General features: G+C 50.3%; 1 pseudogene; it reads right to left on the bottom strand.

Annotated features, from left to right (window-relative positions):
- Positions 1 to 3,107: 3,107 nt before the first annotated feature.
- On the bottom strand, positions 3,108 to 3,236 carry LOC132576712 (U1 spliceosomal RNA; annotated as a pseudogene).
- Positions 3,237 to 22,569: the final 19,333 nt, after the last annotated feature.

The raw sequence follows: 22,569 nt of genomic DNA, 5'->3' as shown, positions 1-22,569 counted from the left end.
ATAGAAAACGTTCCCTCTTAAGTGCCGGATCTTCAAGGCTTCCAGAAGGCAGCAACATAGTCTCCCACTGGCTAGTTGGGCTGCTGGCGGCACTCAGAGAAGTCAAAGTGGCAGACCAGGATTATCAGCTGCAGTGCGAAATGGGTTGTGAGCGCCGAGATGATGTCCTCAAAGGCAGCATTCTAGAGTTTGGTGGGCGCCATAAGACCCTGAACCAGCTCCAGGGTATTCATGCTGCAGGAGCTGAACAGCAGTGCCTTCTTCTTGGGGCCTTCAACCTCATGGTACTCGATGTAGTACTCCAAATGTTCCAGCCAGGTGTCCCATTGCTTGGAGCTGGCGGCATCGAACTCCGAAATTGTTCCTGGCGTAGCAGCCATTTCATCAGTGATGGCAGTGAGGGAAACAGAGCTGGATGCTAATGCAGCGAGGCGCGGTGTGGTGCTGTTTGCTGGGCTCGCTCACTAGGATCCCATTCTTGTCACCACTATAATATAGTGGGTTTCATGCAATGAAGAGACGAGGTGATAGTGATCATAGTTCTTTTTATTATCACAGCATAGTATAGGGCTGTGCTCTAAGACTGAAAACTGGGCCAACAGGGCCAACTATATATACACACAAGGTCCCCATGCTAGCATGCCATTGGACCATTCAAGCCAGCAGGGGGCCCGTGATTGGAGCAGGACAGCAGGGATTTGAAACCAGCTGCCCATTGTTCCTGAGTCCCCAAGCTCAGTCTTCCAGGCTCCAATAAGCCAGGCAAGAACTGCATATATTATACACAATTCAGATCACATAAATAACTTCAACAGTACTGTTCGATAGTATCTTCTGCATTTTCTTTCAAAAAGTAACTTCCCATCATGGCACTCAAACCACGAACCCTAGCATGGTAAGTGCAATGCTTAACCATTTTAGCTAGATGGCCATTTTATGTAGAAGCAAAAAGGACAATTCAAACTGTTCAACAGTAACTTCTGACTTTCCCTTTAAATCTGCAGGGAACTTTTTTTAAAAAAGAAACACCTCGGCACATCCCAGCCAGCAAGCTCTCTGTAGGCTTTGCTGCCCTCTTCCACCGCTCACAGGGAAGTGTGTGCTGGACACAATTAAGCAGCTGTGATAGGACAATTTTGTAAATTTAAAAAATGATGGATACCCACCCATGGCACAAATGATGCTCCACCCCAATCTAGAAAAGTGCAATTTTAAAATTGTAGCTGCAGAATAAATACACTGGATCAAGTTTTTTTTGGTGGAAAAGCCCAGCAGGAACTCATTTGCATATTAGTCCACACAACTGACATCATAATTGTTTCACACAGGAATTTTCGGTAGAAAAAGCCCAGCATGAAACTCATTTGTATATTAGGCCACACCCTGACACCAAGCCAGCTGGAACTTCATTCCCATGCATTCCTGCTAAAAAAAAGGTCCTGTACTGAATGGTGTAAGATTGATGGAGATAACAGGAACAGAAATCCGAAGTCAAGTTTAAAGGTTTGACTGCATAGATACTGTGCAGTAAGTTGTGAGTGCAGAAAGGGCCAACACTATCCTTATGCTTGTTTCTGATGCCAAACATCTATGCACTCCTTAGTTCCTTGAATGTGAGTTTTGGGTCTGCTGAGGACCCAATACTAATTTATATTGGTCTCTCAGGTTCCAAAAAGGATTGGTCAGCATCCTCGAACAACCCATCCTTGTGAGTTGGTAGAGGCTATCACACTCTGTTTTGAGTGCATGACTGTTCAATGCCATAACATATGTCGCGGTTCTCTCCAAAAGAGAGCTGTTTTCCTTTGCCATATTCCTATTGGGAGGGACGGTGGCTCAGTGGTAGAGCATCTGCTTGGGAAGCAGAAGGTCCCAGGTTCAATCCCTGGCATCTCCAAAAAAGGGTCCAGGCAAATAGGTGTGAAAAGCCTCAGCTTGAGACCCTGGAGAGCCGCTGCCAGTCTGAGAAGACAATACTGACTTTGATGGACCAAGGGTCTGATTCAGTATAAGGCAGCTTCATATGTTCATATGTATATTTTGGTTCAGATGCTTGTAGAGAGCTCCCTTTATAAGACAGTTCTGGGTGAAGGTCAATATGGGTCACTAAACAACTGCTGGGAAGATGGTAATCAATTATCTCTTCCTGTCTAACACAGGAAGAAGGAAAAGGAAGTGTTACATACAAACAGGTTTGCCAGCCCTGGATTGGGAAATACCTAGAGATTTTGGGATGGTGCCTATGGAGAGTGGGGATTGGAGAGGAGAGGGACTTCAGTGGAGTATAATGCCACAGAATCTACCTTCCAAAGTAGTCATTTTCTCCAGGTGCACTGATCTGTCTTCTGGAGATCAATTGTAATCCCAGGAGATCTCCAGTCACTACCAGGAGGTAGTGGAAATCATTTGGAAATTGCTAGTGGAGGGTTCTCATGCCTCCAAAAGTGTTGTACTTGGACAAATTCTGCCCAAGTAAATATTCACTCTGTTTTACACAGGAAGGCCAGTTTTATACCCAGAAAAAAAGAAGAAACCATGTAGTTCGGAATGGGGTTCAGGTATTCTTGTTGACCACTACAAGAGGTGAAGACACAGGACTGGATCTTTAAGGTGTGTTGTGCTGTATAAAAGCAATAATGGAATGCATCTATGGGAACAAAATCAGTGTTCTTGAGTGTGCACAGAGTGCTTTTCCTCACCGTTTGCCAATTGTAGACAGTAAATGTAAAAATTAAATTAAAGGATAACAGAGTGAGGCAGCCTGTCTGGCATGTAAATCATATGTACCTGTTATTCTTTGTTCTGATGGAAATAATGAGGGTTTTGAAGTTTGTGAATTTTTCAGTTTGACTGATTGGTCTAATAAAATCTTAGGTTGCCCACCTAATCTCTTTCTATACTTTCTTTCCAATACCACTGGATGGCACTATGACCCAGCAAAAGTCTACATATAATGCATTCACAATAAATGTTCATTTATTAGACTGAAAATTATCACTACTGTTTGTTTGTTTTGGTAACATTCTGTACATTTTAATAGAAATTTAACCAGATTCTAGTTTCACAGCATTTAAATCTTCCCTCTGCTTTGGAAGCCTGTCAGACCAGCCACTCGGCAGTCGAGTTTCCTGCATTTGGGGAAATTGCAGGGGACAGCACACCCGAGGGCAGAGGATGAGCCTCATCATGGGAAAACCTCCTTTGCGATCAAGGTGTCTCCCCTGCCAGGTAAGCATTCAGGTGTCTCTGCTGTCAGTCACTCAGACACCTTACCTCACAGGGCTGTTGTGAGAGTGAAACTGAGGAAGGGAGAATTACATAAGTTCCTTTTGGTCCCTACTGGGGAGAAGGGCAGAATATGAATAAATGAAGTAAATACAACAATCATTAAAATGGAATGCGATTTGCACCATAGACTTCCAATAAGAAATATTTGTGCTCAGTAGTAAGATAGTGAATACTGTATCCTTACTGGGCTGGGAATTCTCCAGGAAACCAAGGCTAGATGGGCATCTGTACTGCAACATGCCCCTAGATGGGAGGCATCCAAGATGAACTCTGTCTACAAGGTGCAGTTTGGATGGGTTGCATCTTGGGATGACGTGAATGCAGAGGCCCATGAATGTCCACATGTGCCTCTTTCCCACCTCTGGTCTCCACGGCAACTCAAAAGCTTACAATTCCAAGTAGCCAAAAAATCCAAAGTAGCATGTAGATATTTGCAATAGCATTTCACAATTTAAAATATTGACTGTTGTGCCTGGCGTTCGTCATAAGAACATAAGAGAAGCCATGTTGGATCAGGCCAATGGCCCATCCAGTCCAACACTCTGTGTCACACAGTGGCAATTTTTTTTTTATATATACACACACACTGTGGCTAATAGCCACTGATGGACCTGTGCTCCATATTTTTATCTAAACCCCTCTTGAAGGTGGCTGTGCTTGTGGCCGCCACCACCTCCTGTGGCAGTGAATTCCACATGTTAATCACCCTTTGGGTGAAGAAGTACTTCCTTTTATCTGTTTTAACCTGTCTGCTCAGCAATTTCATCGAATGCCCACGCGTTCTTGTATTGTAAGAAAGGGAGAAAAGTACTTCTTTCTCTACTTTCTCCATCCCATGCATTATCTTGTAAACCTCTATCATGTCACCCCGCAGTCGACGTTTCTCCAAGATAAAGAGTCCCAAGCGTTTCAACCTTTCTTCATAGGGAAAGTGCTCCAGCCCTTTAATCATTCTAGTTGCCCTTCTCTGGACTTTCTCCAATGCTATAATATCCTTTTTGAGGTGCGGTGACCAGAACTGCACAGTACTCCAAATGAGACCGCACCATCGATTTATACAGGGGCATTATGATTCCCTTCCTAATAATTCCCAGCATGGCGTTGGCCTTTTTTATTGCAAACGCACACTGTCTTGTCCCGGAAAGTACAGCACAGTGCACCTGTGGGCGGTGCCTGGAAGGGACAAACGCAGCCCGCCTATGACGATCATCCAACTGAACATCCAACTGCCATCCAGGTGCACTCATGTACGTCAAATGCGTAATGTCTGGCAAAAGTGTTTGGGGTCACTCAAGCGGCAGCATTGCAAATGTTTTGTAAGGAAACCCCTTTGAGAATAGTGGTGGATGCAGCCATTGCTCTAGTTGAATGTGCTTTGAGGTGTCCACGTAAGGATGTTTTAGCGATCAAGTAGCCAGCTTTATCACCTCCACAATCCGTTTTGAAAACCTTTGGGGGAAAATCCTACCTCCCTTTGAAGGACTGGAGTATGCAGTGAAAAGATGTTCGGTTTGCCTGAACTCTTTAGTTAAGTGTAGGTAAAAAGGAAGGCTCTTTTCACATCCAAGGAATGCAGGGAATGTTTCTTTGGCGACTTTGGGGCTGAGAAGAATGTCAGGAGCATGGACTCTGACCACAAATGAAAGTCCAACACCATTTTAGGGAGGAATTTTATGTCAACTACTCATGGAAGGGAAGGAGGGTCTGAGCGGAGCACTGTAAGTTCACTGACCCATCTGGTGTAAGTGAAGGCCACCTAGAATGCCATTTTCCAAGAGAAGAGATGCAATGGGCAAGTTGCCATGGGTTCAAAAGGATTTTTTGTTAGGCTCTGGAGTATCAGAGGTAAGTTCCAAGCCAACGTGGGTTCCTTGGTAGGATGGTGGAGGTGGCACAGTCCTTTCAGGAAACGTTTAGAATCTGGTTGCAAGAAGATTGAAAAACCCTCTGTCTTCTCATGACATGCTGAGATCACAGTGAGGTAGATCTGGATAGAAGTGTGATTGAAATCTTTATCAAGTGCAGCAAATAAGAAAAGATGATGGGTAATTCCACCCATTCCAGGGTTCGCTGAAGGTTGGAGACAAACAACACAAACGTCTCCCACTTACAGGAGGACCTCCTCGTGGAAGGCTTCCAACATTCTGAATCTTATCAGAGAAACAGTTCAATCTATCATCCATGCAGTCAATCGCAAATGTGGGACATTGTGATGTCTCACATTGCCACCCTGTGTTAACAAGAGGTCCAGTTCCAGGAAGAAGTTATGTCTCCTCCCTTTGGATTGATGAAGAAGCTGGGGAAACCATGGTTGTTGAGGCCACCATGGGGTGATGAGAATACATTGTGAACATTCCTTCTGAATCTTGGTAAGAACTCTGGTGAGGAGAGGGATGGGCAGGAACATGAATAGGAAGAGGCACGACCAAATGAGTAAGAGGCCATCCTCAGAGACATGGGATCTACCCCTCCTCTACAACAAAACGTCTGGGATTTGGAGTTGTTCCAGGTCACAAACACATCTATCTCAGGAGTGCCCTACTTGTCGAAGAGGGGTCAAAGGTGAGCCCAGTTCCCATTCGTGCAAACTACCCCCCACACTGAGGAGGTCTGCCTGGAAGTTCTGATCCCCTGGAAGGTCAGTAACAACCAGGAAGATTCTGTGCTGCTGACACCAAAGCCAAACGTCCATCACTAGTGAACAAAGGCTCCTGGAAACCGTCCTGCCCTGTGAATTTACGAAGCTTATAGGTGTAGTGTTGTTTGTCAGTATAGAGACTGTCTTTCCCTTTATAAGTGGGAGGAAAGACCGTAAGGTGAACCTGATAGCCAATAGTTCAAAACAATTGATATGGTGTGACTCGTGTGAAGGGTTCCACAGACCTCCAGTGGTCAGGCCCCTGAGGTGAATGCTGCAACCCAGGAGGGACACATCCTTGGTAAGTGTCTCTGTGGGAAAAGCAGCTTTGAAGGGAGCTCCCTCCAGGTCTGATTCCCCCATCAAGAGAGGGAATGAAGAATATCCAGGAGAAGAGTCAAGAGCAGCGATGGGTGGGTGGTGAGTTGGTCAAAATTTCTGTAGGAGCCATAGCTGCAACAGTTGCATTCTCAGTTTCGCTATGGTGATTACAGCTGTGGTGGCTGCTAGGAGTCTCTGAATAGAGCAAACTGATGCTCTGCCCTGGAATCTGATGCAAATGATCAGTGTGATGATGACCTGAGCCCTCTGCAAAGATAGGTAAGCTCTGCTGGAGGGAGAGTCCAATATGGCCCCAATGAACTGAACTCACTGGCTTGGTGTCAAGTTGGATTTCTTTAGATTGATGCACAAAGTCTGCAGTTTCAGATAGGGGTGTGCATTTGGTTCGGCCGAACCGAATCAACCGCTGAATCACCTCTGATTCAGCTGTATACGGAATGGCATACAGCTGATTCCAATTGGGGCCCATTATGCGGGAGCCGAGTATGGCTCCCCGTATAATTCTGTATAAATATTCGGAAGTATACAGAAGTCAATGGAAAAGGCGGGAAAGGGGCTTCTGCAGCCTCAGGGGAGCTGCTTGCCTCCTTTCCCGCCTTTGGTAGCCTTTTCCCGCCTCTCCCATAGCCTCCCTGGGAACAGGGAGGGGGAAGAGGAGCCCCAGCAGCCAATCCAAAGCATGCATTTGCAAAATGCATTGCAAATACATGCTTTGCAGGGCTGTTGTGTAGCAGATCCCCCAGCCATCAGCAACATTGTTGTTCTTTTGATCTTTTGCTTACTTGGGTATCCAAATAAGCACTGTTGTCTGGCCAATCACAGAGCAGTGCTATTTTTTGAAACTGCTCTCTGTAGGGCCAGAGTGTCAGATGATGGGATCTCAAATTGACCAGACCTTGAATTGTTGCAAAGTTAGGCTTTATTTGATAATCCATAAGCATCGGAACGAAGGAAGATTGAGACTGATACATTGTAGCAGTAGAAGGCATGCTATTTTGGGGTACATCAAAGGGAATTATACAAAGCCACAACTCTAAACATTGCTGAGTTGAGGTGCAAAGATTCACACGGTCTCCCTCTCTTATCTTATTGTTACTGCTAGTCTTCCGGGGATGGCCAGGCGGCTGTCCCTGGAGGTGCTTTATCTTCAAAGGGAAATTTTTGCCTTTGTTAGTATCAAGGGGAAGAAATGTTCACACCAAGCATTGGCAACAATCTACAACTTTCTACTTTGATATGCAAGGTCTTTTCTCATGGTTAGTAACAGCATTTCAAGATGGCGACAGTTCAGCTAAGACTTTTATTTCAGGAAAGTTACATCGGCTGACACAGAGAACCTTTTTAAGGAGTATTCCTGGCTGGACTCCTCCATTGCTGCTGTGTTGGTGTGTGAGAGAGATTGTGCTGTGCTGGCCCTTGGCCTTAGCTGCTGCTGCTCTCTCTCAGCCTTACCAGACTTGTCTGGAGTAGAGAAGACATCTAAGGTAAGACAGTCTTGGGGTTCTTGTTTTTATTTTAGTTGGTAAAAGGACTTTTTAAGACTCAAAGTCCCTTTACTTATCCAGATTTGGGTGGTGGCACTAGCTTATTTGGGGTTAGGGGGTTCTGCTGGGGGAGGGGGCCTGGGGTGGGGGTTTTTTTGCCAATTTGCCCATATCTTACTTTAGTGAGAGGACTTTTAAAAGTGCAGTGTCCTTTTACTTTTCCTGATTTGGGTGGCTTGGATTTCTTGAGGTTAGGGTGAAGTTTTGGGGGGGAGGGGTTGGGAAAGTTCCCGTTAAAAGTTAAGTTTTTTACTGTTTTAAAAGGATTCTGTATTTGATTTGTTGCTGCTGTGTTGTGCTGCTGTTGTTCCTTTTCTCTTCTGGTTCAGGTTCTTTGGGGGGGGGGGGGGTGCTGTTTGACCTAATTTTCATTGTTTAATTTCTATTCTCTATTGCTGCAGGTTTTGCATCCTCCTGTCCTGTTGTCCCCCTTTTCCTGGTTCTGGTTTGGGGGGGGGGGTGTTGACTGATTTGGCCTGAGGCTTCTTATTGGTGAAAAGGCCACTTTTTTAACAGTTGAGTGTCAAGTCGGCAGATTCAATAACGAGTCGTAGTTGATACAAAGAAACTAGTTTATTGATACTGTTACTTGAGGTTAGGCCAATATTGAAAGACTGAAGAACTTACAGTAGATATAAGCATATATGGGACACTGTCGGGGGGGAGGTTATGTAGGGAACATTCACACATTGATGTTACCAATTCATTCTTAGGCCTGCTTGGCCTTGATCACCGTAGACTCCTGACTCCCTTCCGAGCCAGGCCTGAGAAGGCACACATAAGGCTTTCACATCTTTCCATTTCAAAGCAACACTACATAACAAAAGAAAGGGGGGAATGGGAAGTTTAAGCTAGCAGCATTTGAATATACTTTGGTTCTACCCAGAAAGCTCTTTGACTGAGCCAGAGTTATACACAGACTTGACATACTGCCCCCCCTAAGCTGCCTCCACAGCCCTGTGTGCTTGATTTTGGTGGAACCTTTTGATCAGGTCTGGTGCTGAGATGTCTTTCTCAGCCACCCATTCATTTTCGCTGACTGGGAAAGTTTCCATTTTACTAATACAAAATTCCTCTTTTGGTTTTAGAGTCCAGGATTTCTTGGACCTCGTGGTGACTCTGGTTCCCAATTGGTACAGGTTGGGGGGCTGGTACTAGAGGATGCCAATCCGAAGCCCCGGGGTCTTGACGAAGCAGGCTACAATGAAATACAGGGTGTATTTTACTAAGTGCCTTTGGCAGCTCCAGTTCTACAGTCACCTGATTAATTACCCTTTTAATCTTGAAGGGCCCCAAGAACTTATAGGCCAGTTTCCTGGATGGTTGACTGAGGGGCAGGTTTTTGGTAGACACGAACACTGAGTCTCCCACCTTGAAATCCCAAGCGGGAGCATGGGATTTGTCATAGTATTTTTTATAGGTCTCTTTGGCTGCCTCCAGGTTCTCCTGGATGGTCTTCTAGCTCCAGCTCGGTCCCTGCCACCATTGTTCAAATGCAGTGGGATCCGAGGGTGGCTCCCCCCCGAGCAGTAAGGGCATTGGCTTACCCTCATAGCCGTGCACCGTGGAGAAGGGGGAGGCCTTGGTGGAGCTGTGCACACTGTTGTTGTACCCATACTCTGCGAACGGGAGCAGGTCGACCCAGTCAGATTGGCGGTGATTTATAAAGCAGCGGAGGTACTGCTCTAGAATCCCGTTCACCCTCTGTCTGTCCGTCCGTCTGGGGGTGGTAGGCTGAACTCAACCCCTGTTCTATCCCCACCAGTTTGCAAAACTCCCGCCAGAAGGTGGCAACGAACTGCGGCCCTCGGTCACTAATGACCTTGTCTGGGAATGAGTGGAGTTTCACCACGTGATTAAAGAACAGCGTGGCTAATTTCTTCACGGTGGGCAATTGAGCGCATGGGATGAAGTGGGCTTGTTTGGAAAATGTGTCCACCATGACTAGAATCACCATTTTCCCATGAGAGGGGGGCAACTCCAGAATGAAGTCCATGGACACCACCGACCAGGGCTGTTTGGCTGTTTCCAGGGGCTTTAGCAGTCCTGGTGTTTTCCCACCCCTCCTCTTGGCCATGATGCAAATGGGACAGCCAGCTACGAACTCTGACACATCCTTCTTTAGGGATGGCCACCAGAATTGCCTGCTGATGAGGTGCAGGGTCTTTACGTAGCCAAAGTGCCCTGCTAGTTTGTTGGAGTGGCAGAACTGCAGCACTTCGGCTCTTAAGCTCTTAGGGATGTACAGTTTCCCCCCCCTTGTACCACAGTCCGTCGCTCCTTTTCAACACTCCCTCTGGCTGCCCTTCTCCTTCCCTCTCTGTCTCGGTGGCCAGTTTTTCCTTACTCAGCCCCTCTAGCTCTCTTTTCTTCTGGGAGCAAGTAGTGGCCATGGCCGCCACCTGAGAAGGCGGGACCAAGGAGTCTACTACTTCTTCCCTCTGGCTCTTGTGCTGCGGGAGCCGCGAGAGGGCCTCTGCTAAAAAGTTTCTAGTCCTGGGGATGTGCCGCAGGGTGAAATCGAACTTGGAAAAGAACCCCGCCCATCGAATCTGCTTCTCGCTCAGTTTCCGCTTCCCCGTGAGGGCCTCTAAGTTTTTGTGATCGGTCCAGATCTCAAACGGCACTTTGGCTCCCTCTAGCCAGGACCGCCACATCTTTAAAGCGAACATGACAGCAAACGCCTCTTTATCCCACACCAACCAGTTTCTCTGTTCTCCCGAGAATTATCGGGAGATGTATGCACAGGGCCTCAGTTTCCCTTCCTCATCCCTTTGCATGAGAATGGCCCCAACGGCTACATCGGAGGCGTCGCATTGCACAATGAAGGCCCGCTGTTCATTGGGGTGGCTCAGGACCGGCTCACTGGTGAATAGGCGTTTCAGTTTGTCGAAGGCCGCTTGGCACTTTGGGGTTCAATTTAACCTGGCTCCCAGCCATTTTACTTCTGGCCCCTTCCCTTTCGGCTTTAGGAGCTCCGTTAGGGGAAAGGCGATCTGGGCGAACTCCTCTATGAAGGTCCTGTAAAAATTTGCGAACCTGAGGAACGATTGGAGCTGTCTATGTGTCCTCGGAGGAGCCCAGTCCAATACTGCCTGCACCTTAGCCGGGTCCATCACCAACCCCTTTTCAGATACGTGGAACCCCAAATAGTCTAGTTCCGTCTGATGGAACTCACATTTAGACAGTTTGGCATACAATTGGTGCTCTAGCAGGGTGCTGAGCACCTCCCTCACTAATTTCACATGCAATTTTTTGACTTGCAAATAAATAATGATGTCATCCAGGTACACCCACCCCCCCTTAAACAAAAACTTTCTGAGTACGTCATTGATAAAGTTCATGAACACTCCCGGAGCCCCCTGCAGTCCGATCAGCATGACCAAGTACTCGAACTGTCCCATAGGCATATTGAACGCCGTCTTCCACTCATCGCCCTCTTTGATGCAGACTCGGAAGTATGCATCCCTCAAGTCCAACTTGGTGGAAATCTTGCTTCCCAAAACCGTACTCAGTAAATCACGGATGAGGGGGATGGGATAGGCATTGGACGTGGAAATCGCGTTTATCCAGCGAAAGTCTGTGCAAAGTCTAAGTGAGCCATCCTTCTTCCTAAAGAGGACCGGGGCGGCGTGGGGGGCCGTGGCCGGTCGAATGAAGCCTCGCTCCAAGTTGTGGTCTAGGAACTTACGGAGCTCCCTCTTCTCTGCCCACTCCATTGGACAAAGCTTTGCCTTGGGCAGGGTCTCCCCCGGGATTAGCTCTATGGCGCAGTCGGTGTCCCAATGCGGGGGGGGGGTAGCTCGTTGGCTCCCTGCTTGCTAAATACCCCCATCAGGTCCCGGTATGCTTTTGGGACGGCGTGGACCTCCTCCACCGACATGCATGCCCTCTCTTTTGCCACCGGTGCGCGCAGCCCCCAGGCAGGGTTCCATAGGTGGCTCACGCAAAGGGGGTCTATGAACCGGATGGTCTGCGCCCCCCACCTAATGCGGGGCTCGTGCTTCCCTAGCCACCCCACTCCCAGGACCACCGGGTAGGAGCAGGATGGGGCAATCACAAAGGTCTCCTGGTCCCAGTGCTCCTCGATCCCCATCGGGAGGGGCTGGGTTTCTAGCTTACACGGTTCCCCTCGCATTACTGACCCGTCCATCTGTTCAAATTGCATAGAGCAGGGCAGCTGTGAGCTCTCGAGCCCTAGCGCTTCTACTATCTTGGGGGATATCAGTTCTCGATTACACCTCGAGTCTATTAGGGCCCGGACCTGCATGAACCTTTTCAGGCTAGAGTTCAGGAGTTTCACTGTTACAAAGTATAAACGTCCCGTCACTCTCACCCTCACTGGTGCCTCTTCCTCCTCGTCCTGCTGGCTGGCACCCTTCAAAGCAGGTCGGTCTCGTTTCCCGCCGGCTCAGACGCCCAGGCCAAGTTGCCCAACTCCGCCGACAGCAGCACCTCCTCGTCCAGTTCCTTGGACACTGTGATGCTACTCTTCGCCGCTTCCTTAGGGCGGCTGGCCTGCTTCTTCGAAGTCGGGACGTTGGTCTTCATCCCCCCTTGTGGGGTCTTGGGAGGCGGGGGGTTGGGGCAGCTGGAGGCCAGATGGTTCGGATCACCGCACCTGAAGCACCTGTGAGGCCCTGCAGTCCCTCCCCCTCCTCCCCCGGCGGGATTTTTGGCTTCTGGCTTCGCGGGGGTAGGTTTTTGCTGGCCCTTCCTCGACTGGTGCTGGCGCTGCATTGCGACCCGCTTCATGTTGGTCTCGACCTCTCCCGCCAGCTGGATCCAGCCCACTAGGGTGTTGGGTCTGGCTTGGGTAAAGGATACTGGCATTCAAGCCCCGGATGAAGTGCTCAATCTTCATTAGCTCGCTTCACCCCCGGACCTTAGCCGCATTCGCCCGGAACTCCGCGGCGTATTCTTGGATGGATTGGGACCCTTGCTGCATGTCCCAGAGCGCAGCCAGTGCACGGGTCTTCTGCAGGGGGTCTTCGTACTGGGCCATCAGAGCCTGGAGGAAAGTTTGCACATAGTCCAGCTCTGGGCTCATGGCTTCGTACAGACTCACGTACCACCTCTTAGCAGCCCCTTCAACTTCGAGCCGAAGCCTGAGAAGGCACAGATAAGGCTTTCACATCTTTCCATTTCAAAGCAACACTACATAACAAAAGGAAGGGGGGAATGGGAAGTTTAAGCTAGCAGCATTTGAATATACTTTGTTTCTACCCAGAATGCTCTTTGACTGAGCCAGAGTTATACACAGACTTGACAAAATGTCAAGTCGGCAGATTCAATAACGAGTCGTAGTTGATACAAAGAAACTAGTTTATTGATACTGCTACTTGAGGCTAGGCCAATATTGAAAGACTGAAGAACTTACAGTAGATACAAGCATATATGGGACACTTCAAAGGGATTCCTATGGGGTGGGGTTATGCAGGGAACATTCACACATTGATGTTACCAATTTGTTCTCAGGCCTGCTTGGCCTTGATCGCCATAGACTCCTGACTCCCTTCCGAGCCAGGCCTGAGAAGGCACAGATAAGGCTTTCACATCTTTCCATTTCAAAGCAACACTACATAACAAAAGGAAGGGGGGGGGAATGAGAAGTTTAAGCTAGCAGCATTTGAATATACTTTGGTTCTACCCAGAATGCTCTTTGACTGAGCCAGAGTTATACATAGACTTGACATAGAGTTGCTTGACCTTTTCTGATTGTGGTGGGTTTTTTTGGGTGGGTGGGTTAAAAGTTAAGTTTCTTTCTTTCACGTTTTGGTTTTTTAAAATTACCTATGGTTGGTGTGGGGGTTGGTGAGGGTGTTTTTGGCCTGTTGGTTCAGGATACAGTGTAGTGAGTTAGGTTTGTAAAAAAAAAACACTCTCAGTTTAGGTTGTGTGAGACTGGCCAAGAGTGACATGAGTGACAGGCAGCAGAAGAGGGGCCCTGGGAGCAAGGCCAAGGAGAAGACTAGAGTGTCAGACATTGTACCTGCTTTAACTCACTTTTAGCCTATTGACCTGACTAACGCCATCTTGTTTGCTATTACTAACCATGAGCCTGCGACTGTGCATTTCAAACGGGGAGGGAAGGTTGTAAATCCCATGGGAGGAATTTCTCACTTGGCATCCATAGGCTCTCCAAGCCTTTGAAGATGGCAAGCTTCAAGGTAACAAGCGGGGAGCCTTCCTGGGAATGAGATAAGGGAATGTGGGAACAGACAACCGTCTCTCAGGGTGTGAGAATGAATTCTTTGTTATGTTATCCTCTTCTACAAAAGTCCAAGAGTAACCTTGGAATGTATCAAACTCAATCTGCTTGTATCCCAGACCACTAGTTCTTGAATAAACGAATTAATTTTGCAACAGAATGATTCGGGCTTATTTCAACGTTCAATGTCTGACATTTTGAGTTTGATCCTTTTAGAGCTCATCCAAAACAATTTTGGCTGGATGGCCGCCAAAGCACCAGATAACGGAGAGCCCACAGAACCAACAGAAGAGCCAACCGTGCCCCGAGGAGTGACGGTAACGCGGAGGAGAGCAAAGTCACCCGTGCACTTCTCCACGCTCCTCTACACCCCGAAGCAGTGGAAGCCGCGCACCTTGACAGCCCTGATGGACGAAGCGGCTGGCCACTTCAACAAACTACTGGCCAGAGCGGGCGCCAAGGAAGAGGAGGACGCGGTGACAGGTGTCAAGAGAGGGGGCCGAGATGAGGACAGCAGCCAAGCCGCGAAAGTGACCAAGCTGCTGCGGAACGAGATGTTCATTTGGGTGAGGGAGATCCACAACGAGGTCCACGCCAGCCACGTGCAGATCACCCGAGAACTGCAGAGGCAACTGGACGCGATCTGGGAGCAGATCCGGGGATCGCCAGCTCTGGTCGAGCCGCCGGCAGGTGGCGAGCCGGCGGGACCGCCGGCAGGAGGCGAACTGGCAGAGCCACCGGCTGGGGGCGAACCAGCAGGGTCGCCGGCGGGCGGAGAACCGGTGGGCCGCTCCGGCGGGGCCACCAGTGGGGCCTCAACTCGAACAACCAGGGCAACCAGGAGCCCCAGTTCTGGGCCTGCCGCGCATCCCGATGCCCCAACCCGCACTGCCGCCCAGCTGGCCAGCCGGGCCTGCAGCACCCTTTGCCCCGGGGCCGTGGGATGGCGCGAGGGGCAGAGAGCAGCAGATCACGTTTGATGGGGACCTGAAGGAGGTGGAATACTTCACAATCCAGTGCAACAGCTTCATGACCCACTGGGGAGTGACCTTCCCAACCGACGCAAGTTGGGTCGACTACCTGGCGTCCAAACTGAAGGGCGCCGCGAGGAAGTGGTTCGTAAGCATCTACGCAACCCAAGGGCCGGTGCTCGCAACGGTGGCTGACTTCCTCCAGGCTATGCTGCGGCAGTATGGGGACCCGCTCCAAGAGGTGAAAGCGCTCGCCGCCCTACGGGGAATGGAACAAGGGTCGAGAACGATCCGCGAGTATGCGGCCAACTTCCAGAGCCATTGCGCCAAGGTCCGAGGATGGAGCGAGTGCATGAAGTACGAGGCCTTCCAGAACAGTCTCAATGCGAGTATCCTTGATCGATGCTACCAACAAGGGTGCCCCAAGACATTAGTGGGTGGATCCAACTGGCCGGAGAGGTCGAGACCAATCTGCAGCATGTCGTACTACGCCGCCAGCAGCAACAGGCGGGGAAAGGAGGAAGAGCGCCAAAAGCCGTCACCAAACCCAAAGGGAAGAAAGCCGCAACCCCGGGGACCAGCCCGGTGCCGACCCCAGGGACGCGATGCTTCAGATGCGGTGACCCAGGCCACTTAGCGGCCAACTGCCCCGAGAAGCCGCAAGCGCCCCCGCAAACACCGAAAGCCACTCCCGGGACCCCAAAGAAAGGCGGAAGCAAGGGGAAAGAGCCCAGTCGGGCAACGTCGCCACCTCCCTGGTGATTGACGAGGATATTATAACCGTTGAGGACTCGGGAGAAGAATCGTGGGACCCGGAGTTGCCGGGAAACGACAGCGACCTGCACTGAAAGGTGCCGAGTGGCAGGTCGTGGAGCTGATGGCACCACTGAGGGTGAGAATAATGAGGGAACTACTTTTTATGTCTGTGACACTAATGAACCCCAAGTTGAAGAGGTTCATGCACAACCGAGCTCTAATTGACTCGGGTTGCACCCGGGAGATCATCACCCCCCGCTTAGTGGAAGCCCTGGGGTTCGCTAAGGTCCCAATCCCCCATCCTATCCAATTCGTGCAGATGGACGGGACCACGATGAGGGGAAAACCGTGCCCAGAGGAAACCCAAGAAGTGCCGGTCGGGACCATGGACCACTGGGAGGTGGAGGTGTTCGTGATAGCCCCCTCCTCCTCATTTGATGTAGTCGTGGGGGTGGGGTGGTTAGCCCGGCACCAGTTCGACATCCAGTGGGAGGCCCAGACAATAGACTTCACCGACTGGCGGTGCAACCACCACCATTGGCGGACGGAGTGGGGCCCCAATCCTCCTCCGAAAAACAAAAAAATTTGGTGTGAATGTAGAAGAAATCAGGTCCATCCCCAAGGAGTACCGAGACTTGAAGCGTGTGTTCAGCAAGGAGGAAGCTGACGAGCTGCCGCCTCACAGGGACACTGACTGTGCAATTGAACTAATTCCGGGGCAGGAGCTTCCTCGCGCCAAACTGTACTCCATAGAGAGAGAAGGAAGAACTGAGAAAGTTCATAGACAAGAATCTGAAAAGGGGCTTTATAAGACCCGCCACGGTGCCACACACCGCCCCAATCCTCTTCCGGAAGAAGAAGGACGGGAGTTTAAGACTTTGCACAGATTTTCGCGGGATTAATGCGATTTCAATATCCAATGCCTACCCCATCCCCCTGATCAAAGACCTTTTAAGCACGGTGTCAGAGGGGAAGGTGTTCACGAAACTCAATCTTAGAGATGCATACTTCCGTGTTAGGATTAAGGAGGGGGATGAGTGGAAAATGGCGTTTAACACCCCCAATGGGCCAGTTTGAGTATCGGGTGATGCCGTTTGGGTTGCAGGGGGCGCCGGGGGGTGTTTATGAACTTTATCAATGAAGTACTGCGAGAGTACCTGTACAAGGGGGTGGTGGTGTATCTGGATGACATCATTATTTATTCCAAGGACCTAGAGTCCCACGTGCCACTAGTATGAAAGGTGCTAACAACCCTCTATCAGAACAAACTGTATGCCAAACTATCCAAATGCGAGTTCCACCAGACGGAACTAGACTACCTGGGGTTTCGGGTCTCGGGGGAAGGCTTAGCGATGGACCCAGCGAAAACCCAGGTAGTGTTAGACTGGGGAGACCCCTAAAACCAGGCGGCAGCTACAATCTTTTCTCGGATTTGCAAATTTCTATAGGGGGTTCATTAAGGGGTTCGCCCAGATAATGCTATCCCTAACCGACCTACTAAAGACCAAAGGGAAGGGGTTAGAAGCGAAAAGGGCCGGGGCACGCCTCCCCTGAACTCCGCAATGCCAAGCAGCGTTTGAGAAACTGAAAAGGGCGTTCACAAGTGAACCCGTGCTCACCCACCCCAACGAGCTAAAGCCCTTCATGGTGCAATGCGACGCCTCTGATGTAGCCATTGGTGCAATATTAATGCAAAAAGACCCAGAAGCGAGGCTCAGACCCTACGCCTATGTGTCCCGCAAATTCTCGAACGAGCAGAGAAACTGGTCGGTGTGGGACAAAGAGGCTTTTGCCGTGACCTACGCTCTAAAAACATGGAGGTCCTGGTTAGAAGGAGCCTGGGTCCCATTTGAAATCTGGACAGATCATAAGAACCTAGAAGCCCTGACTGGGCGGCGGAAACTAACAGCCAAACAAATCCGCTGGGCAGGGTTCTTTGCCAAATTCGATTTCATGATGAAGCACATACCCAGTTCGAGAAACTTTCTGGCTGACGCCCTATCCCGCCTCCCGCAGCACGAAAGCCAGAAGGAGGAGGTCGTAGACTCCCTCATTCCCCCCTCAGCCGTAGCAGGAGGGGTGACCACCAGTTCGGGGAAGAAAACGGGACCACTCAAACCGTGAGGGGGCAACCGACTCCAGGAAGAGGCAGAAAAGGAGGGGGAAGGAAGACCGGAGAGCGTAGAGAAAGGAGAAGGGGGGTTCTGGTACCACGACGGAAAATTTTACGTTCCCAGAAGCCTTAGACAAGAGATATTGCAGCACTGTCATTGCAGCAAAATAGCCAAGCACTTTGGGTACGTAAAAACCCTCCACTTAGTAAATCGACAATTCTGGTGGCCTCAAATGAAAAAAGACATCTCAGAATTCGATGGGTCCTGCCCCACATGCATAATGGCAAAAAGAGGGGGGGGGGGACAACCAGGCTTGCTGCAGCCACTACCCACCGCATCCCGACCCTGGGCAGTCGTGTCCATGGACTTTATAGTCGAATTACCCCCCTTGCAAGGGAAAACGGTGATACTGGTGGTAGTGGACACCTTTTCCAAGCAAGCGCATTTCATCCCGTGCAAACAACTCCCTACGGCTAAGAAACTAGCCTATCTTTTCTTCCATCACGTGGTCAGGCTACACGCGTTCTCTGAGAAGGTCATTAGTTTGTTGCCAACTTCTGGCGGGAGTTTTGCAAACTGGCAGGGATAGAGCAAGGGCTGAGCTCAGCCTACCACCCCCAGATGGACGGACAGACAGAGAGGGTGAACGGGCTTCTGGAGCAGTACCTGCGCTGCTACATTAATTTCCAGCAATCCAACTGGGTGGAGTTGCTGCCCTTCGCTGAGTATGGCTATAACAACAGCCTGCACAGCTCAACCAAAGCCTCACCCTTTCAAATTGTGAACGGCTACGAGGGGCAGCCCTTCCCAAACCTGCCAGCGAGAGAAGGAACAGCGCCACCTAGCTTGTGCTGGCAGTGGTGGGAAGGAATTAGGAAAGGGTGGGAAGTGATCCAGGAGAATCTTGAAGCTGCAGAGAAAGACTACAAGGCCCAGTTTGACAAAAAGCACTCACCACAATGGGAATTCAAAGAAGGGGAGAGTGTATTTTTGTCAACCAAAAACCTGCCTCTACCGCAAACTTGCAGGAAGCTAGCATACAAGTTCTTAGGGTTTTTTTAAGATCAAAAGGGTGATCAACAAGGTGACAGTGGAACTGGAATTACCCAAGTTATTTAGTAAGATCCACCCTGTTTTTCATTGCAGCCTTCTTCGCAAAGATCCTGGGCCCACGTGTTGGCACCCCCACCCTCCAGAGCCACCTCCTATTCAAGTGAAGGGCCAGAGCCACCATGAGGTGCAAGAGATCCTGGATTCCAGGATCCAGAGGGGGGTGCTGTACTACCTGGTCCGCTGGAAATATTTCCCCAACAGCTGTGATGAATGGGTCAAGTCATCCGACCTACGGGCCCCTCAGCTTCTCAAGAAATTTTACCTACTGCACCCAGACAAACCCCGAGCACGAGCTTAGAAGGGGCAGTATGTCAGACATTGTACCTGCTTTAACTCACTTTTAGCCTATTGACCTGACTAACGCCATCTTGTTTGCTATTACTAACCATGAGCCTGCGACTGTGCATTTCAAACGGGGAGGGAAGGTTGTAAATCCCATGGGAGGAATTTCTCACTTGGCATCCATAGGCTCTCCAAGCCTTTGAAGATGGCAAGCTTCAAGGTAACCAGCGGGGAGCCTTCCTGGGAATGAGATAAGGGAATGTGGGAACAGACAACCATCTCTCAGGGTGTGAGAATGAATTCTTTGTTATGTTATCCTCTTCTACAAAAGTCCAAGAGTAACCTTGGAATGCATCAAACTCAATCTGCTTGTATCCCAGACCACTAGTTCTTGAATAAACGAATTAATTTTGCAACAGAATGATTCGGGCTTATTTCAACGTTCAATGTCTGACATAGAGGGGTGGTAGGGAGGGGGAGGACCCAGGTCTCCCCCCCACCTGTGCTAGGGCCACTCCACAGCCACCTACCAGCACTCCGACCTCTGGCCGAAGTGTGATGAAGAAGAAGGCCCACCTTGCACCCTTCATCAAGGCTGCTGCTGGGGCACCCCCAGCAGATGTGCCATTAGGTGCTGGCACTGAGCAGGGGTCTGCTGCTCAGGCAGTCTCTCCTCCAGCTGATGTTGCTCGGCCTCAGCAGCCGGAGGAGAGGCAGCAAGAGCAGCCCTCCTTGGAGATGAGCTTTGGGAACAGTTTTCTGTCCAAAACGATCACCCCAAGGAGGGTGCAGAGTGTCGTGCAGGAGCTGGAGAAGCTGGTTGAGGAGGACCAGCCCCCTTCTTTGGTTCCTTCGGGCACCAGCAGTCCTTCAGGGGATGGCCAGGAGGGGAGGCCGCATGGGGTGGAGGGGGAAGAGATGGAGACACATCTCCCCGGCGGCCAGCCCCTCCTGCCACCCTGAGACACGATGTGTCTGCCCCGAGCACCTCAAAAGCGGTGGCTCCAGACACCCAAGCTGCCAGTCAGTTTGGGCATCCATTCACCTCCGAAGTCTGGAAGCATTTCCAACTTATGGAGGATCCACGCTATGTGCAGTGCCAGCTATTTAGGGCCTGGATCAGTCGTGGGCAGGACCCTGCCCACCTGACTCTGGGGGGGATGCGGAATCACCTGAGGAAGCACCACCCGGGGGTGCTTCTTAAGGGGGAGAAGCAGGTTGGTGCTGTGGTGCCCAAGCGGCCAACACCACCCAGCCAGGAGGTCCATCCCATTGCGACTACCTCCGCTCTCCAGGAGTGTTCCATGGGAGTACAGGGACGCCAGGCATCTCTGCCTGAGATGTTTGGTAGGGGTGGCACCTGTGTGCCAAGGGGGGGAATCAGGTACGGCAGGAGGGTGATCGCCTTGAACCTTGCCAGGTCGGTTGCCCATGGGCTCCCATTTTCAGTGGTCGAGAATCTTGGGCTGCTAGTGTTGCTCGAGTACCTGGCGGCCTGGTACAAAGTTCCTGCTAGAACCACCCTTAGCAGGACCATTGTGCCAGCTGTTTTCAGGGTGACCAGATCTGTGGTGAAAAAGCATTTGTCCTCTGCTGCCGGGGGGATTGTGCATTTTACCTCAGATATCTGGAGCTCCCAACATGCATTCGAGGGGTATCTCTCCCTGACTGCGCATTGGTGGCAACCCAGTGAGGTGCAGGGTGGGGGTGGCAGTAGCGGCAGGCAGGGTCAGGACCACCGGGTCGGCTATTGCTGGGCATTGCTGCACGCTGAAGCAGTCGATGCGCCACACATGGCGGACACTCTCAGAGCCATCCTCTCACGGCAGTTAGAAGGCTGGGTAGGCAGCGGGGACATCGCCACGGGCTTCGTGGTGACTGATGGTGGCTCCAACATCAAGGTCCAGCGTCAGGGCCTAAAACGCCTTCCTTGTGTGGCCCACCTTCTCCACCAGAAGGTCGAGTGTTCCAGAGTCAGGGCGGGCCCAGTGCCAGTAGTTGAGGAGCAGAGGGGTGGAAGCAGCTCATCTGCCACTTCCACTGCTGTTGTTCATCCCCAACCTCCCCAGCTAGGCAGTGTTTCCCACCAGACTCACGGCATGAAGAGTGCTGAGATGACATTCATCGGGTAGGCTGTTGGCCCCTCTAGGAGCAGTAGGGCACCAAGAGCGAAGACAGGTGCTATGATGGTGAGGGCCTATCTTTTGGAGCCCCTCGAGCCGCAGGAAGCGTCTCCTTTGGACTACTGGGTCACGAAGGAGGAGGTCTGGCCAGCCCTCTCCTCCGTCGCCAAGGCGTTCCTCTCCTGCCCACCGATGAGCGTGCAGAGCGAGCGCGTCTTTTAGCATATGGGTGACATTGTCTGCCCACATCGCAATCACCTGCAACCCTGGACAGTTGAGCTGTTGGTCTTCCTGAAGGTCAACTGGCCTCTGTTTGGCTCCCCGAATGTAGACTTTGAGAGTGAATGAAGTGAGCACCTTCTTGTGCCTGCATCCTCTCTTGGCCCGCGCTTGGAAGGTGGTTGTAAAACGCTCCTCCACTAAAAATAGACTAGAGTCCAAAGACAGCCCAAAAACTCACTCACAAATTGATTGGCAGTGCAGTATCCAAGTAAGCAATGTTCTCTGGCCAATCAGAGATAGCAGTGCTATTTTTTGAAATTGCTCTCTGTAGGGCCAGAGAACCTTTTTAAGGAGTCTTCCTGCTGGACTCCTCCATTGCTGTGTTGGTGTATGTGGGTTGGTGTGAGAGAGATTGTGCTGCTGCTGGTGGCTGGCCCTTGGCTTCAGCTCCTGCCTGCTGCTCTCTCACTGCCTTACCAGAGACCTCCCTGGACTCAGAGAAGACAAGGTAAGGCAGTTTTGGGGTTCTTGTTTTAGTTTTTGTTGTTAAAAGGACTAGAATCCCTTTACTTGTTCAGATTTGGGTGGGTGAGTAATTTAGTGAGAGGACTTTTTAAAGTGCAGTGTCCTTTTACTTCTCCTGATTTGGGTGGCTTGGATTTCTTGGGGTTAGGGTGAAGGGGTTTTTTTTGGGGGGGGGGAGTTCCTGTATTATTAAAAGTTGAGTTTTTTACTGTTTCATTGTTTGATTTGTTGCTGCTGTGTTGTGTTGCTGCTGTGTTACTTTTATCTTAAGGTTATTGGGGGGGTGCTATTTGGCCTAATTTTCATTGTTTAAAAGGCCACTTTTGTCCCCCTTTTCTGGTTCTGGTTTTAGGGGTGGGGGTGTTGTTGTTGACTGATTTGGCCTGAGTTTTCTTATTGGTGAAAGGCCACTTTTTAAAATCTTGAGTTGCTTTGCTTGG

Source organism: Heteronotia binoei, chromosome 8, assembly GCF_032191835.1.
Source record: "Heteronotia binoei isolate CCM8104 ecotype False Entrance Well chromosome 8, APGP_CSIRO_Hbin_v1, whole genome shotgun sequence".
Taxonomy (NCBI): Eukaryota; Metazoa; Chordata; class Lepidosauria; order Squamata; family Gekkonidae; genus Heteronotia; species Heteronotia binoei.
This window is presented reverse-complemented; position numbering and strand designations above follow the sequence as displayed.